The following is a 13,768-nucleotide window of genomic DNA, read 5'->3' as shown; positions in this document are numbered from 1 at the left end:
AAGCACTTCAAAGAAAAAAAAAAAATAAAGTTTTTAAGATCAAGTCAGAGATAATATAAATATTTTAAAAATGCTAACCTTCTGCTTATAAAAACACAATATTAGCAGAATATTAATTTCCTGAGTTTCACACAGCATAGGGGCCTTCCCACCGTGGTGTTAAAGATGTTTCTTTCCATGTCTTAATTAGAACCTTATCTTCAGGTTGTATTCTATGGATTGCTATATCTAACGGGGACGCTGTGCTACCAACCCTTTCGCTTGTAATTCCCTCCGTCTATTCATAAGTTGTATTAAATAAGGTGTTAATTGTGTGTCCTGTATCTGGGGGTGATCAGCTGGTATCTCTAGATCATAAGGCATACTGTATAGCAAAGGTGAGATCCCGACATCGGCTCGAGGCTGTGTTCGAATATTCAATAGTGCAAGCGGTAAACATTTCACCCAGGAGGTTTTTGTCTCCATCATAAGCTTCGTTAGTTGCTTCTTAATTTCCCCATTCATTCGTTCTACCTTTCCAGAGCTCTGAGGGTGCCACGGTGTATGATATTCCCAACTCGTCCCCAAGGCTCTCATAGTTTCTTTGGACACTTTTGATATAAAGTGCGGGCCGCGGTCAGAATCAATTGTTTCTACAATCCCATACCTCAGGATAATGTTTTCTAATAGTATTTTTACCACAGCTTGGGCCGTTGCCCTCGTTGTCGGGAAAGCCTCGACAAAATGTGTGAGATGGTCTACAATTAATAATGAATATTTGTACCTTCCCACTTTTGGAAGTTTTGTGAAATCCAATTGAATTCTGGCAAAAGGTCGGTGTGCTAATTCCCGACCTCCTAATACTCTTTCCCTCATTTGTCGGGCATTCACTCTTTTACAGACAAGACAATCATGCACAATTCGTTTTGCTACATTGTATATTCCAATACACATATCTTTTGTAGCGAATTGGTCCACTAGTGCTTAAGCTCCCCAGTGGGTGTTCTCATGAAACCTCCGTAGCACTCGCAGAGCTGCAGACTTAGGAAGCATTTCCCGTCCATCGGGCAATATCCATTTACCCCCCATCTATTTCTTTTATGCCCATTTGAGCCATTTTATCCTTTTCTGGCTGCGTAAAACAGAGTAATGTATATATGGGTCCGTGTAAATAACAATAGCAATGTGACTTTTTCCCCTCCTCCTTTTCCCAGGACAAGCAACTACGTTGTATAACATCAAAGCCGAAATCCTTCCAACAGGCATCACGTGGAAATTCCTTTAAGTTTTTGCCACAGTCTGAGCAATTTTCCCTCGCTCTTATAGTTCTCATACTCATTAATGCTGATCTTTTCGCCTCCTGATCCGCCAGGTTATTACCCCTAACCTGAGGGGTAAGGCCCCTCTGATGTCCTTTTATATGTACTACAGCAATGTCCTTAGGTTCTCTAATAGCTTGTAGGACCTGGGCAATTAATTCCTGATGTATTAAACCCTTTCCTTGTGAATTGATGAGCCCTCTTTCTTCCCATATTTTACCAAATGTATGTATTACCCCATAAGCATATTTTGAATCTGTATATATTGTGCCATTTTTAGTCTTTAACAATTTTAGGGCTCGCAAGATGGCATATAGTTCACAAGCTTGGGCTGACCAGCTAGGGCTCAGGGGTCCAGATTATACTATCTCAAATGTGTTCCCATTTACCAGCGCATACCCTGATTTTCGTTTCCCTTCAACTATTCTTGAGGAACCATCTACATATATTTGTTCACCGACAGGTAATTCCACTTCTTCTAAATCAGGTCTTAATTTTGTTTGCTCTTCTATATTTTGGAAGCAATTATGACCTAAGGGCCCATCTGGTTCCCCATAAAGAAACTGAGCAGGGTTCTGTAGTGAGGTTGTTTCTAGTGTTAATTTCAGAGACGAGATTAATATTTCTTCATATTTCAATAACCTGGCATCAGTGATCCATTTTTCTGCCTTTTGTTGCAGTACTCCACGTATATTATGTGGAGATATTACTTTAATTTCCCCTCCGAAGGTGATTTTTTTGTGCTTCCTCTACCAGTAAGGCGGCAGCCACCACTACTTGCAAACAATTTGGCCACCCCGGCTAACCGAGTCTAATAATTTAGACAAATATTTTTTACTCCCTGCCCATTCTTGGGCCAGCACTCCGTATGCCGTGCCTTCCACACTGTTCACGAACAAACAAAAAAACAAAAAAAAACGGCCTCCTCAAATCTGGCAAACTTAACACTGGGGGTCATGCTAGTTCTTTCTCCTTCTCATTCTCTCTCCTTACAAACACTTTCTGCGCTTCTCTTAATAACTTGTCCAAACCCCGATACCCCGATCCTGCCAATCTTCTATCTTCTCTAATTTCTTCTAATTTCTTTCTAATTTCTAATATCCAGCCAGGAGTTTGCTACGAATTGAGTTTTCAGCAGGGCCTCTCCCACAGGAGTCCCCAGATCCACCCCTGAATATAGCTGCAGGCTTTTACGCAGCCTCTCTAGCCATTCCGTCGGGGTTTCATCCCTCTTTTTTTCTTTTTTTTTTTTTCCCTCTTTTTTTTTTTATTTGTTGTTGTTCACTAAAGGCCTTATTGATTTTGTGACCTCTCGGGACTGATTCCCTAATTAATAATGGTTCATAAATCTTGCATATGACCACGGTGTATGGGGTCCTGATTATTCCAATTAGGTCTCTGCAGTGGCCACTTAACATCTGCAGCTGGACCTTGCTGATGCTGTTGATCCCAGATTCGCATTCCCGCTCTCCTAATCATTCCCCTCTCTTCCGAGGTAAATAAAATCCCCATTATAGATTGTATCTCCTCCCACGTGTACACATTGGGTCCTAGGAACTGATCCACTCGCTCTGCTACTCTGAGGGGGTCTTCCAATAAACTTCCCATCTCTTTCTTAAAATCGCGGACATCCCCAGAATTAATGGGGACCTCCACATACCCCATTTCGGGTTGCGGGCCTCCCATAGATATTTCTCTCAACGGATACAGCCCCCCCACGCTCTCAGGTTTCTGAGATTTCTGTCTGTTTTCTAATTTGACTCCTAGTTACCGGCCCTTGATCGACATCACTGTCCGACTCCCCTGAAGGGTTCGAAGGCCCTGGGGGGGCCGTGGGCAGGGCATAAGGAGGTGGTGATACTGGGACCTCCAATTCCAATTCTTTTTCTTACATTTCTCCTCCCCCTTCTCCTCCCCTCCTTTTTCTTTTAACGAATACAAATTAACTCGATCCCCGAGCCCAGCCAGAAACTCGCATATTCGCATATTCGCTTTCTTCTAAACAAAAAGGTTCTTTGGCATTCACATAAACATTTAAGGCTTGACACACCCTGTCATTGGACGACCCATACAAGGGCCAATAGAGACTGTCGCCTTGAATTTGCTGACCTCCCCAAACTTCAATACAATAATGAATCATTTTTACTTTGTCCTTTCCCCGCCTAGAAGGGGAATCACTCCAATTCTTAATCATCAACCCCAGTGGACTATCCGGGGGTATAGGGGGCAACCTAACCCCTCCCATGGGACCAGAAGGCTTACTCTTCTTCTGTCCCATCTTCCGGAGTGCCTTCACACACACACACAGCCGCTTCCCCCTTGTCGTGGTCCAGTCCCTCGCGGGATGTGGGAACCGCACTACTGAGGGGTCCGCACTCACTTCGTCCGCAATTGGACGTCTCACACAGACGCGCTCCGCGAACACCAACCCCAACCGAACGGAACACGAGCCTATGCTTACCCACCCCATGGATCTTCGTTCGGTCTTCGTGTACAAAGATTACCTAGGGGTTTGCTGGCTTTATTTGCTTGCTGCCCGAAATTTAGGGTTCGTCGGTAGAGGGCCCGAATGGGAATAGTCCCGGCGAAGGCCGCCGAAATCGGTGGGGCGCCCCCCTCGATAGGATTCCCGATCGACGTACCTCTATCCGAGTCACGGCACCAAATTTGTTATAAATTACTCTTTTAGCCAGAAAGAATTAGTTTATTGAGTAAGCGATCAGCAAGCAAAACAGCGCTGGGCGGCCGGGGAGTCCGTGCTCCTCAAACGGCATGCACCCCCCCCCCCCCTTCACAGTCCCCTTTTATCATCGGGTTCTTCCGGGGTTACGTAGCCCCCCTTCCTGCTACTGCAGCTGCGTCGACTGTTGCTAGGGCGTCGTCTCCGGTCCCTCTGGTGGTCGCACGGATGAAGGCCGTAGTCTTCCTCCGCTTGGTATGTGGTGTTTTTCCCTCCTTAACTGGTCATGCTGTTTTGTCTTCAGATAGGACAGTGGGTTATCAATTTTGCAGTTATAGTATTTACACGAAGTTCTCTCAACTCTCCGTCCGAGACAGCAACAGGCAGGGAGCCTCAAGGTCCTTACAGCCACCTGGCGACTCCCTTTGTTCCTTCTTAATATAGCCATGGGAAATAATGAACAAACATGCTTCGTACACCACAGTTTAATTACCTTCTGAGAGATAAATTAGCACATTTCAATAAAAATCTTAATCTGGGCCTTGACCTGAATCTCAGAAAAGGAACAAAATGCAAGATGCTTTTGCACTACTCTAGTCCTCCATTATAAATAATACTGAGCTTCTATATACATAGGAATGCATGTTTTTGAAAACTTCATTGACCTTTCTGGTAGATATCAGCTGTGACCCAAGACTGTACAAGTTCTTTTACTTTCCCTGGACATATACCTTGCTCTCAGAAGAGGATTTCTTTAGGAAAACTTAAAGAACTCAATATTTTGCCTTCTTTCCCAGGTTATGACTTTTACTATACACTTGTTCACAGAAAATGAACAATATTGGCTTCAGCATCAAACCTGGTATACAGTGGCTGTTTCTGGCTACAAACTGGATGCTGGTTGAGACATCAGTTGCTATCATTGGACCCTGGTAGTTAAGCAAATTTCAGCTCCTGTAGCAATTTGTTTGTTCAGTGCACACATCAGCTGCCACATGACAGTGTTGTGGCAAATGCTCTCAAAAGCTTTCTGAAGTTGAGATAGACATATTGCTGTTTATTTCTTCTTGTAGCCAGTCATTTAACTATAGAAAAAAAAAAAAAAGTCAAGAAAGCTAGCCACTCATTGGCTGATTGGGCTAGTTGGAAGAAATGCAATGTGAAAACTTTCTGAATTGTTTTCACAAAGCTATGCTACCCTTGCAGCAGAAGTATAAGCAGCTGGATAACGTCACGAGGATAAGGGTCTTTTACAGGGCGACTCTTGTAGTTTATCTCCAGAAAGCCATATCTATTTTATCCTTTTGGCTGTACAGCATGCAACAGAGATCACCACAATGTTTTCAGTTATATTTTTCCCTCATATCTGGTTGTAGATATTTAACAGACCCTTCTCCAATTCTATATTGGAGTTCTGCGCAGCCAAGGAACTCCTTTACAGAAAGTGTAAATTCCCTTCCTCTTCTTCCTTGCCTATCCTCCACAAATATCCTGTACCAATCTATAACAGTGCGCAGGTCATTCTGTCACACCAGGTCACTGGGATTCCAGTGATTTATAAACCTCAGACTGTGCATGGCCTTCCAGTTCTTCATGTTTGTTTCCCAACTCCTATTTATTAGCTTAATGATAGTTCTGCAGGTAGCTTGAAGAAAGCAAGAAAATACCTTCCTTTTCTGAGAGGAAATGTGAAAATCTTCCTGTTACCTTTCTAAGTACCTCTTTTGTCATGTTTAAATCAATTATTTCAGGGCTTGGTGCTCACCTCTAATGAACAATTAAAAGCATTTGCACTGGCTTAGCATGTTTGTACACAAATACGTTCTCCCCACTTTCTATTAGTTGTATTCCATCTCTTCCCAGTGGTACTCCTTAATCTTCAAATAAAGTACAATCATCAAAGAAGTCAAAACTCTTGTAGTGACACTGAATATGCAGTCAGGCGTTGGTCTGACATCACTGTCTGTTCCTACCCAGCTCTCCTTAATCAGAAGGATTACAGAAGATAACTCTCAAGAGCCTGTTGCTCTCATCCTTGCCACCGGAGACCCTTGACCTGTTCAGTGTTTTTCCTCTGTACATCGCTACTGCTCATATGGATAAGAAAAAAGGGGTAATTAGAACATCAGGAAGTGACTGGATGATCCTTAGAAGTTTCTATCTGCAAGATCATGGATATTGATTTTTGAAAGTAGGAAACTTCCCCAGAATGATAGATCACCCTGGAAAACAGCTGCCTCTGTCCTATTCGGAAATCACCACTCACCTTTCTCTTTTCTTCATGGCACAGGTTCACATCCAATGACCTGAATTACCCAGTCAAGAAACTGCTCAAGATGGAACTCATTCTTCCCACTCAATTCCAAGGGCTTTGAATCTTCCTTCTAGCCTTTTAGGAAATGCCAAATCCAACAGCCCAATAGAGGTGAGACTGTTGCATCTCCATGTTCCTATGCACTGTCAGCTGTGAGGCTGAGAACATATTTTGAGTAAGCACACATGCTTGATACATACATTCATATATACAAAGCTGACCAGAGAGATCCACACAGAGAGAAAATACAGTGCTTATGTAAACACAGACAGCATCAACAACCTCATCATGCTCCCCTCTCTGGCTAATCAGGGTGAAATTCAGTCAGTGGAGAATATATAGATACATATATATACACATATACATATATGTAATAATAATATATATATGCAATGCAGATCCCTCCAGTAACTTGTCTTAGATGTTCAGGCTATCCAGTAGCTGGTCCTTGGATACCAGATCTCCCTCGACATATCAGTCTGCAAGGCCTGCAGCCCCATTCTAGTTGTTCGTACTGAAACCTCTTTGCACACATACAGGCACAGATGCACTCAAATGTTATGGATCCCTCCAGGAACCGGTCTTATACACCGAGTCGGAATGCTGAATGCCCTGGTCTGCCAGTTACTTCATACACAAATAAGCATGCACACATGGAAATGGATCTCTCTGCTACTTGGTCTGCACCTGTGGCCTTATCAGTAGACAATCCCAGAATCCACAGTCTCCTACTAGCTGGCTTTCACCTTCTGGTTCTTCCAGTAGGCAGCTATGAGACCCTCTGGCTTTGCAGGTTTCTGGTCTAGATTTACTCCAATACTTGTCTCTAAATTCTGTTATCTTACTCAGTGGTTACTTCACAGCTTTCTTCTTGCTAACGATCACACACTGACTTATACAACCCCACAATATGTACAAACTCCAGTTTCTCCAGTTTATGGTATGCCAGACACACAAGCCTATATAATCTGTGGCCATTTTATAGCAGCTGTCACTTAGACCCCAACCATACACGCATATGCACATGGAATAGAGAGTGTTATCACCAAGGGAATTCATTATAGATGAATTTAGCAGTACGAAAGAACAGATTCCATTGATCGGATGCAAGGCACAGATGTGACTAGCACGTTATATCTTTTACCTCTGTTTTCCCATGCTGGTTCCTCTCCAAACTACCTTGTTCCCTTCCTGTTCCTGACTTTGGTCCATTTCCCTAAAAAAACACATTAGTCTTTTACAACCCCAAGATTCTCTTCTCCTGCATCACCCCTGTAGTTAGTAACCTCGCTCAGTCCATAAGGTGACCTGGAATGCAGTTTACAGCTCTCACTAATGCATGTTAATGTCTTTCACAGCTGGACAATTGGCTGATAGCTGTGAAAACCATGGGGCAACCTGGGCCAGGGTATTCAGTCGGCTCCAGTTAGTTTACAGGTATTCTATCAACTGTCATTATCCTCTTTGCTCCATTATGGGTTTGGAGATGAGCTTTTAATCACATAATCTAACATAAGACAACAGCTGAAGTCCAGTAATACCTTTATCCTGAAATCCTTTTTCCTGTTACAAAAGGTCACAATTGTCCGTATTTCAGAGAGTTCTTTGCAGTAACCGTACCCTTCCTCTTAGTTGTACTGAGTTTAAGCTCTTTCTTATGCAACGTCTTGTCTATTTCCTTTTCATCATCCCAGGTGCAGTCAATCCTGATCACGTTTTCTCTAATACAGTGCCAAGTGAAGGAGCTGCATCTGTATCAGGGGATGTGTGCTGCAGATGAGATCAGTGTCATTGTTCCCAGCATCAGGGAGGAGCAGCAGGCATTCCCTGCAGCATGAGAATAGGATGGTGGCACCCTGTGCCAGGTGTTCTTAATTCATAGAGGCTATCAAAGGACTTGATCTGGCCATATCAAGTAGGGCTGGGTGTGATGTTCCTTGGTGCATAGTAACCACTACAAGTTTTTTCTGTAACCAGCACCTACCTCCTTTCGCTTTATCAGTCCATTACTGGCATATTAACAGCACTTAAAATAGTTCAGTTTTTGGACCCTCACTACAAGAATGACATCGAGGCCTCAGAGCATGTCCGGAGAAGGGCTACAAAGCTGGTGAAGGGCCTGGAACACAAGTCCTATGGGCTATGGCTGAGGGAACTGGGGCTGTTTAATCTGGAGAAGAGCAGGCTCAGGGGAGACCTTATTGCTCTCTACAGCTACCTGAAAGGAAGTTGTGGGGAGCTGGGGGTCAGCCTCGTCTTGCAGATAACCAGCAATAGTACTAGAGAAAATGGCCTCATGTTGTGCCAGAGGAGGTTTAGGTTGGAAATTAGGAGATATTTCTTCTCAGAAAGAGTGGTCAGGCATTGGAATGGGTTGCCCAGGGAGGTGGTGGTGTCACCATCCCTGGGGGTGTTTAAGGAAAGGCTGGACGTCATGCTTAGTGACACGGTTTAGTGGGTGATATTGGTAGTAGGGTGATGATTGGACCAGATGATCTTGAAGGTGTTTTCCAACCTTAATGATTTTATGGTTCTATGATTTCTCATATTTACACATAGAGTTTGCATCACTTCGGGTCACTGGTACTTTCTGGTGCCAGATAAGTTGGAAGCCAGCTCTGAGTTTACTCTACGAGGTTCTCTGTTTGGCAGGGAATTTCCCATATTGTCTGTTAATTCCTGGACTTGATTCACTTTTCTTGTAATCACGGGTACTGCTACACACTTCTTCTTCCCATGCTGCCAGTCTGCAAACTTATGATATTACATAAGAGAAATAAATGTGGTAAAAATTTGGATAAAAAAGTCATATTAAAAGTTATGATATCTCCAGTTCAAGTGTTTTAGTTGTTTTTTTTTTTGTCAGTGTGTTTTTCATGTGTTGTCTCTGCTATTAGATGTAACAAAATCTAGATTAAAAAATCTTCTACCAGCATAGCTACAATGAAAAAAAAAAATCCTACATGTGTATTCATGCACGCACATCACATTTTTTTGTTGGAGAAACTTTGTAGAGACACAGAAGTTGTAACTGTACTCATACTGTAAATTCTTTCCAGAACTGAAATATAAATAGGTGTATTTCAACCCTTGCCTAATGTATACTTATTCTACTCCAACTAGCAATTTTCTGAACAATTCCTAAGCATGTTCTGGCATTTAATATGTACAGGAGCCATTTCCAATAGGGCTTTACATATAGCCATCATAGTTTGGAGGCAGAAAAAAGTTTATTACTTTAGATGAAGACTGATCTGTGCCAACTAGCCACTGCCCAGGAGCTTTCCCAAGCATGCTTTCTACTATACCTGTAGACAAAGATGCCAACAAAAGAGTACCTTTGGTGATTTAACTTTTAAGTGCTTTACTGTTGGTATAGACCATGTCATCATTAGGTGTGTTCTGACAAAATAACTAACCTGGCAAAAAATGTGTGTGAGAGCCCTGAAAAAGCCAAGTTAGGAACTCCTCAGGATATAGCAGAAACATTTGCAGAGACACACTTTTATGTTTGAAAAATATCATCCTTTCTTTGTGTGACAGCAGGGGAATAGTTTTTTTGATCTGACAAAACCACCAGTAGCTACAGAGTAGGAATTAGAAGAACAACACAAAAGGTTTTGTGTTGAGTTTTTTGTTTACATAGGAGTGTGTCTTAAGTGAGCTCTATGCAACATCTGGTCTTTCTAGCTGATTTTGCAATACTTACACCCTAGGATTACTTAGACAAGTACTTTTTTTATCAACAGTGTTATATATGTATTTTATACTTGTTTATGTTTTGAATCAGACCAACTAATTACTAATTAATTTATTTATTCCTTTGAGAAGCTTTTCTTCATCACTTAAAAAACCTTCACCATTACATGGAAAAACAGACATATCTAAGAAAAATCCCCATCAGGATGCATAGGTCAGGATTTAACCTCTGTATTTGACTGTCATTAATCTACTTACTTTGTGGAAATGTCTCTTGCAGCATCTGTTGAGACTACAGAAATTGGACAAAATCACTTTTTCCTAGAATTCAGTGGCTACTATAAGTTGCCACTTTCCATTTTTCACTTTCACAATTACTTCTATGAAGAGAGTCACACAACACAATAATTTTAGAATACAAAGTTGAACTCATGTAAAGATCCTTTTTTTAGTTCTCTTTCTACTAGCAAAAAATCATTCTACTTAATAAAAAACCAGCATATTTACTGGCATATATAAATCATAAACTACAGAATTTTATGCAAAAACAGTCTACATTACAGCCATCACATTAAATTAGCCATAAAAATTGGACAATTCATACTGAATATTGCTTAATGTATTCTTTAAAATAACTGTTCATCTTACCATGTTTTCTAATATTGTTCCTTGTTGAAATGCTGAAAAAAGGAATCTGAAAAGAGGTTGTAAGTTTCAGTTTGTATTTGTTATTGTAGAAGTGCCTAAATGTAAGCTTCCTTATATCAAATGATATACAAATATGCTAACTGGAGTTTTTTCCTTTCCTTTTTCCTTTCCTTTCCTTTTTCCTTTCCTTTCCTTTCCTTTCCTTTCCTTTCCTTTCCTTTCCTTTCCTTTCCTTTCCTTTCCTTTCCTTTCCTTTCCTTTCCTTTCCTTTCCTTTCCTTTCCTTTCCTTTCCTTTCCTTTCCTTTCCTTTCCTTTCCTTTCCTTTCCTTTCCTTTCCTTTCCTTTCCTTTCCTTCCTTCCTTCCCTTCCCTTCCTTCCCTTCCCTTCCCTTCCCTTCCCTTCCCTTCCCTTCCCTTCCCTTCCCTTCCTTCCCTTCCCTTCCCTTCCCTTCCCTTCCCTTCCCTTCCCTTCCCTTCCCTTCCCTTCCCTTCCCTTCCCTTCCCTTCCCTTCCCTTCCCTTCCCTTCCCTTCCCTTCCCTTCCCTTCCCTTCCCTTCCCTTCCCTTTCCTTTCCCTTTCCCTTTCCCTTTCCCTTTCCCTTTCCCTTTCCCTTTCCCTTTCCCTTTCCCTTTCCCTTTCCCTTTCCCTTTCCCTTTCCCTTTCCTTTCCCTTCCCTTTCCCTTTCCCTTTCCCTTTCCCTTTCCCTTTCCCTTTCCCTTTCCCTTCCCTTCCCTTCCCTTCCCTTCCTTCCTTCCCTTCCCTTCCCTTCCCTTCCCTTCCCTTCCCTTCCCTTCCCTTCCCTTCCCTTCCTTCCCTTCCCTTCCCTTCCCTTCCCTTCCCTTCCTTCCCTTCCCTTCCCTTCCCTTCCCCTTCCCTTCCCTTCCCTTCCCTTCCCTTTCCCTTTCCCTTTCCCTTTCCCTTTCCCTTTCCCTTTCCCTTTCCCTTTCCCTTTCCCTTTCCCTTTCCCTTTCCCTTTCCCTTTCCCTTTCCCTTTCCCTTTCCCTTTCCCTTTCCCTTTCCCCTTTCCCTTTCCCTTTCCCTTTCCCTTTCCCTTTCCCTTTCCCCCTTTCCCTTTCCCTTTCCCTTTCCCTTTCCCTTTCCCTTTCCCTTTCCCTTTCCCTTTCCCTTTCCCTTTCCCTTTCCCTTTCCCTTTCCCTTTCCCTTTCCCTTTCCCTTTCCCTTTCCCTTTCCCTTTCCCTTTCCCTTTCCCTTTCCCTTTCCCTTTCCCTTTCCCTTTCCCTTTCCCTTTCCCTTTCCCTTTCCCTTTCCCTTTCCCTTTCCCTTTCCCTTTCCCTTTCCCTTTCCCTTTCCCTTTCCCTTTCCCTTTCCCTTTCCCTTTCCCTTTCCCTTTCCCTTTCCCTTTCCCTTTCCCTTTCCCTTTCCCTTTCCCTTTCCCTTTCCCTTTCCCTTTCCCTTTCCCTTTCCCTTTCCCTTTCCCTTTCCCTTTCCCTTTCCCTTTCCCTTTCCCTTTCCCTTTCCCTTTCCCTTTCCCTTTCCCTCTCCCCTCCCCTCCCCTCCCCTCCCCTCCCCTCCCCTCCCCTCCCTCCCCTCCCCTCCCCTCCCCTCCCCTCCCCTCCCCTCCCCTCCCCTCCCCTCCCCTCCCCTCCCCTCCCCTCCCCTCCCCTCCCCCTCCCCTCCCCTCCCCTCCCCTCCCCTCCCTCCTCCCCTCCCCTCCCCTCCCCTCCCCTCCCCTCCCCTCCCCTCCCCTCCCCTCCCCTCCCCTCCCCTCCCCTCCCCTCTGTGATGGTGATGGTGATGATTCCTTGAGTTCCATGAGTCTGACTGACTGCTCTGCTAAATGCAACACTTTGCCCTTACTTCCACTGAATCCCATCCAGCTAGTTTCAGACCATTCCTCCAATCAGTTAGGATCCCTCTGAATCCAGTTTTTGTTCTCTGCAGAGCTTAAAGGTATCTCATTTGGATCACTCTGAAATGAAAGAAATATCCTTCATTCTATGCCATTAATGAATAGGACCAGACCCACCTGTATCCTGGCAAGCATTGGTGATACATTACGCAGACGAAAAGGGCGCCGCGCAGCGCTGCCGCCAAGAAGTCCTGCGGGTGCTCGCGCTTGGCATGCCGGGCGGCGAAGGCGGCATCGGGGAAGGTGATGAGGCAGCGCAGGCACTGGGTGGAGCCCAGGCAGTCTGCGCCCACGCGTCACCGGGGGGGGGCGCGGGACATGCGACCCCCCCCCCCCCCCAATATCCCCCCCACGGCACCCGTGGGTGTCCCACACACAACCCCCGGCCCCATCCCCAGGGGGACGAGGGGGAGGGGGCAAAGGGACACAAAGGTGCTTGGGGGGGGGGGTAGACCCAGGCCCTGCCCGCAGTAACTCACGGGGGGGTTCCCGTAACGTCCGGGGGGGGAGGCCCATAACACACGGGCGACCCCCCCGGCCCCGCACCCACCTTGTTGGGGTCCCCCAGCCCCTCGGTGTCCAGCAGCACCAGGGTGGTGTCGGGCCAGCGTGGGTGTGGCAGGTACCACATCCAGATCCCCTTGGTCTGTGCCTGCACCGTGGGGCCCAGAGCGAAGCCTGCGGGGCCAGGAGGGGGTGTGAGGGCGAGCAGGACCCTCCAGCCCCATTAATCCTCCATTAACCCCCTCGTTAACCCTGTTAATCCCCCGTTAACTCCCGTATTAACCCCGTTAATTGTTAATCCCGCATTATCTCACCGGTGCGCGACTGTGCCAGACAGTTCATGAGGAAGGACTTGTTGGTGCGGTAGGGCCCCACGATGGCCACCACCACCACGGGCTACCCAATGCCGCGCAGCACCTCCAGCGCCGCGGGGTTGGGGCTCAGCACGCCGTCGGCCCCGTTCTGCACCAGGCACAGCGGCTCCTGCATTGCTGCTTCGAGCACGGACGGAAATGAAACCAAAAGCAGCAGCACCAGCAAATAAAAGTCAGCAGCCCCCCCTTGTCCTGGCCCTGGCTGACTCATCAGGGAGGGCGGCAGCTCCTCGGCCCTTTCCCACATTCCCTTGTTTTCCGGGAAACCCAAAACTGGAGGCAGAATGGAGGAATTTATTGGGGTTGCACTGAGGTCACAACACGCGCTGTATCAGCATCAGGGCACCAAAGAACACGACCAACGCGACAGACAACAGGCCC

General features: G+C 45.2%; 1 long non-coding RNA gene across 1 annotated transcript; it reads right to left on the bottom strand.

Annotated features, from left to right (window-relative positions):
• Positions 1-379: 379 nt before the first annotated feature.
• LOC106046401 (uncharacterized) lies at positions 380-10,953 on the bottom strand. The gene is made up of 5 exons (XR_007167733.2): positions 10,640-10,953; positions 7,834-9,046; positions 7,437-7,508; positions 6,245-6,450; positions 380-6,065 (listed from the first exon to the last, which is right to left on the bottom strand). It is a non-coding gene; the product is annotated as an uncharacterized lncRNA (long non-coding RNA).
• Between the last annotated feature and the right edge of the window lie 2,815 nt (positions 10,954-13,768).

The sequence above is a fragment of the Anser cygnoides genome, chromosome 1, assembly GCF_040182565.1.
Source record: "Anser cygnoides isolate HZ-2024a breed goose chromosome 1, Taihu_goose_T2T_genome, whole genome shotgun sequence".
Lineage (NCBI taxonomy): Eukaryota > Metazoa > Chordata > Aves > Anseriformes > Anatidae > Anser > Anser cygnoides.
Note: the sequence above shows the minus strand (reverse complement) of the source record. Positions and strands in the feature narration are given on the sequence as shown.